Source organism: Vigna radiata, unplaced genomic scaffold (assembly GCF_000741045.1).
Source record: "Vigna radiata var. radiata cultivar VC1973A unplaced genomic scaffold, Vradiata_ver6 scaffold_406, whole genome shotgun sequence".
NCBI lineage: Eukaryota > Viridiplantae > Streptophyta > Magnoliopsida > Fabales > Fabaceae > Vigna > Vigna radiata.
The window spans coordinates 111,897-117,053 of NW_014541816.1; positions in this window are offsets into that span (position 1 = coordinate 111,897).

Genomic DNA, 5,157 nt, shown 5'->3' on the forward strand with positions numbered 1-5,157 from the left:
ATTTAAAAAAATTGACAATTGTGCATTTTGGTTGATTAACACTCAAGTATGCAACAATGTATTTTTCTGTTTTGATAACTGAACATTGGTGGTCTGTGTATGAGTTTTATTGTTGAGCAGAAGCTAGTCCAGATCGTCCTCTAGCCTGGTAGCGCTCTAGGAGGTAGATTGAAGATTGGAAAGATCAAGTGGGAGTGCATTTTCGAACAACACATTGGTTAAACAACTACATAATTGCTGGTGTAGCTGATTCGGTGAGATAGTAGAAATACCACGTTGGCAGCTATGAGCTTAGTGTGAATTGGCTAAATTCATATTTCCTTACGAGAATCCAAAGCTGCACACAATTTTTTCCTTTCCCTTCCTTGTATTTCATTTCATTTGAATTGTAAAAGCACTTGTAATTGGCCATTAAGCAAGTGATTTGGAAGAATTCCTAGGTGTTCTTCCAACACTTGCAAAACTTGAGTTTAATTGCTTGATTTAAAATTGGTAGACGGTGAGCGTGTCTTGGTTCCAAAGTTCCAAGCCTCACCTAGGAGACCTCACCTTTCCATTTCCATTTCTTTTAAGTTTTTGAATTCTCGCATAGGTATTCTTAAAGTCCGGCCTTAGAATCCTAGGAATTTTCTTTGCTTATTTGAGTCTTCTTTTTGGTGATCTTAGAAGTGATTTTTGAGTTACAATAACTAAGTAAGTAGCCTAGAACACTTTTGGCAAGGAAAAGGCTTGGTACTTAAGCAACCCTAGTGGTTCACCTCCCTTACCTGGAATTTATTCTTTGGTGAAATCTAAGTAGTTGTAACACAAGAAAACTTTTACAATCACAAAATGTCAAAGCGTCATTCTCCAAGAGTTAGTGACTCCAAGGAACAAATTACTCTCAAAGACATTTCAAACCAACTTAGAGAATTAACTTAATGGAAAATTGATACTGAAAGAAAAATGGAATATGCTCAACAAGATAGAGAAAGAAAAATCACCATAATCCAACATGAGTTGAGAATAATGAGAGATAAACAAGGAAGAGTGCATGATAGTAGGAGCTGGGAATCCAATCATGAGGGAGAAAGCTTTAGAGTAGGAGATTATTATGGAGATTATTCTTCTTCTAGAAGACATAGGATAGAAATGCAAGAACCCCCTCCCCCTAGAGAAGTCAACATTAATTTGCCTCATTTTCATGGAAAAGATTATGTAGAGGCCTTTTTAGATTGGGAGATGAAGGTGGAGCAACTCTTTGCTTGCCACTAAGTTAGTGAGGAGAGGAAAGTTCCTCTAGCTACCCTAAGCTTTCAAGGGTATGCCATGTATTGGTGGACTGCCATAGTGGAAGAAAGAAGGCGCCACCAAAATCCTCCAATACAATATTGGAATGATTTGATCACTACCCTTAGGAGGAGACATATTCCCTCCTACTATTATAAAGAGCTTATGGATAAACTCCAAAGGCTACAACAAAAATCTATGTCTGTAGAACAATATAGACAAAAGATGGAGTTGTATATGATAAGGGCAAGAATTGAGGAAATAGATGAACTCACAATGGCTAGATTTTTGGGTGGGCTCAATTTTGAAATCAGAGATAGGGTTGAACTACTTCCTTATATAGATTTGGATAGTCTTGTCCAAATGTTTATTAAGGTAGAACAACAAATCTTGCAAAAATCTTCTCTTAAAAGAGTTCAAGTTCACTCTACTTTGGAAAAGGAAAATTTTAAAGAAAAAGACCCTTTTAAACCTCTAGCCAAGATTGTTGAGAAGTCCAAAAAAGAGTCATCTTCACACACTCGGACTAGTGAGATCAAATGTTTGAAGTGTCTGGGAAGAGGACATATAGCTGCCCAATGTCCCACAAAAAGAACTATCATCTTGAGGGGCATTGACAGTTATAGTAGTGAATCCTCCAATAGCGAGAATGAGAGTGATCAAGGAAAATCAACTACTGAGGAAGTCTATCCTTGTGAAGGGCAACTTCTCATGATCAAAAAAAAATTTGACAACCAATCCAGTATAGAACATCTATCACAAAGAGAGACTCTCTTTCACACGAGATGTCAAATTCAAAATAACATTTGTTCTCTCATTGTTGATAGTGGCTCATGCTCTAATTGTTGTAGCACTAGATTGGTTGAAAAATTAAATCTTGTTGTGCAACCCCATCCTAATCCCTATAAGATACATTGGATCAATAAAGATGGGAATATCACAGTCAAGAATCAAGTCACAGTAACAATTTCCATGGCAACTTTAAAAACAAGTTTTATGTGATGTAGTTCCAATGGAAACTTGTCATGTGTTATTGGGAAGACCATGACAATTTGATCATAAAAATATTCATAATGGTCTTACCAATAAAATAATTGTGCACCATCATGAGAAGAAATTTGTACTTCATCCTCTTTCATCATCACAAGTGGCGGAGGATCAAGAACAAATGCGCCTTAACAAGGAGAGGGATGAAAAAGAAAAAGAAAGAAAGTTGAAAGAAGAAAATCAAAGAAGAATAGAAATAGAGAAAAGAAAAAGAGAGGAAGAAGAAAGAGAAAAAGAGATAAGAAAAAAAGGAAAGAAGAGAAGAAGAAGAAATAGAGAGAAGAAAAAAGGAAGAAAGAGAGAGAAGAGAAAAAGTGAAAATAAGAGAGAAAGAGAGAAAAGAAGAGGAAGATAAGGAAGAATGTGAAAGGAAAGAAATGGAAGAAAAGAAGAAAGAACAATTGCAGGCAATCTCTCCTCCTACACTCATAATAGAACCTAGACTATTAAGGGGAGGTTTCCTAACCTTTCACTTTTCTCCACTTATTTTTGAAATTCCAAAGTTTTACTTTTCTTTCCAAGAATTTACCATGCCATCTTTAAAATTGTTAAAACTTTCAACACATGGCAATTCACAACTTGGGTTAGGGTTACTTTTATGGTTACCACTAACTCAAGATACAAATAAAATTTCAAATGAAGAAAGGTTTCTCTATGGTAATAAACTCGAAAATTTTAAAATTAAGAAACCTTTTTCTAAACATGTTCTTTTATATATTTTGTTGGGTCATAGAAAACTAATTAGAAATATGTTTGATGCTTATTGCAGATTGATATTTGACCCAGGTGGAAGATCTATGAAGCCTACAAAAATAAGTCCTCAAGCAAGCCATCAAATTTAAGGACAAATCCTTTCCAAGAGGGAGGGGATGATGACTTGGGTCCAAGCCTATCATGGACCCATCACTAGAAGCATGACCAGTTGTTCCAGTTTGAACCAAACCAGCTGATGCAGTTCACTCCGACGAGGAACCGTCGAGCTGGCGCGGATCGAGCTGAGGAACTGACAATAGATGTAGCGGAAGAATAAAACCCTAGGTTTGTGTGTTTTGACCGGTGAAAAGGCTAGGGTTCGCGGATCAAGAGGATTTAATCGGTGGAAGTTTGAAATAATCGGAGGAAAAGCTGTTTGAACGGTGAAACGAGATGTTTCACTAATTGAATCAATGGAAGGGAAGGATTCTCGGTTTTGAACGGTAAAAAGTGGGATAGGGTCCAGTGAGGGTGAGATCTCGAGATGAAATGGTGAAAGGCTGAAGATCTGAGAAAGAAAATGGAGGTTACCTTGGTGATTGAAGGCTAACCACGAGGAGCTCGAGAAAGAATGCTCTCGAGAAGAAACCCTAGATGCTTGATGAAATGAGGAAATGAATTGGTGTGTCTGAAACGCAAGAGGAACTTGAAGACGTGGCACAAAAGGCTCGTGGCTTCTGATGGAGGTGTGATGTGTCAGCGGAGAAGCGGCTGACGCGTATGGAAGGGATTGACTGATTGATGTTATGGTGGAGGAGTGATAGTCAGATTTGGAAAATGAAAGAAATGGCAAAGTGAATGGAAGGTGGCTAAGAGAATCCCTTGGATTCTTCAGCCTTGACTTTCAAGGGGATTAAAATCTGGAGTGCTCTCAACAGAAAATTTAATCCAATATCTCAAAAGTGATTACAAAAGGTGTGGGCATGCCTTTATATAGGACTAAAAGTCCCACATGCCTTACACATATTACACATGTATAAAAGAACTGCTAAACTAAGGAAATTGGGCTTGGGCCCAAGTCATCAACAGCACAAGGAGAAGGGTAGAAATGTCCAAGAAAAGGAAGACTAAAATTGCTAGGTCCATCCCCCATTTTACTAAGACCACCCTAACATTTGTTCACATTTTTGCACATGTATTCCGTGCAGCTAGTGTTTCCGTGCATATTCTAGAATTTCAGCACATTCCTTGCATGACCACGTGGACTAAGATCCACTTATTTCAGGATTCATCTCCACGGTGCATAGCTAAGGAGATTTGCTATAAATCCACCTTAGAATCCATTGTAAAAGCATTTTGGATGATATATGATATTCAATCTGCTGATGAGATTTCCAGCACATGAAAATATGTCTGAGAGTCACCTCCTCACTGAGCTTTCCATTACTCCACCTAGCTTTCTTCCAGATGAAGTTCTTATGAGCTAAGCTCTTCAATCTTTCACAGATTCATCAATTCTTCCGCTGTCGCATCCCATTGCTTCTCTGCTTCTGCATAACTTCTTTGTCGCTGGTGTAGATCGACCTGGAGCAAGTCATCATCATATATCTTCTATTTACATCATAACTAGAATTCAACAAATAGATTTACACATAGCCAAAAAATACAAGCTGACATCTATGTTTCAAGCTTATGCATAAAACACGTGACATATATATAGTAAGTAGAGCTGTCAATTAGGCCCTCTAATAGGCCCTGGCCCTAGCCCATGTGGGTTGGGGCCAAAAAAGCCCCTAGGGCCAAAAAAGACCTTTATTAAAAAAGCTCCCAGGGTTAAAAAGCCCCAAAGCCCTGTGGGTTAGGGCCAGCCCATGGGCTTTCTTTTTTACAAAAAAAAATTAAATATCCAAAAATAAATTGTATTTTTACAAAGAAAAGGAACATTTATGTTAAGTGTTATAACTGTAGTAAATATTTTTACATAATTATTAATTAGAAAATAATAAATAGCATTTCATATTTTTCATCCCTAAATTTGACGTTAAATTGAAATTAGTGTATATTATAACCTTTTACAAATTTTAATCTTCAAACTTATTTAACTTCTTCTTACATGATAATAAACTAATTTATATATAAAAATTTTAG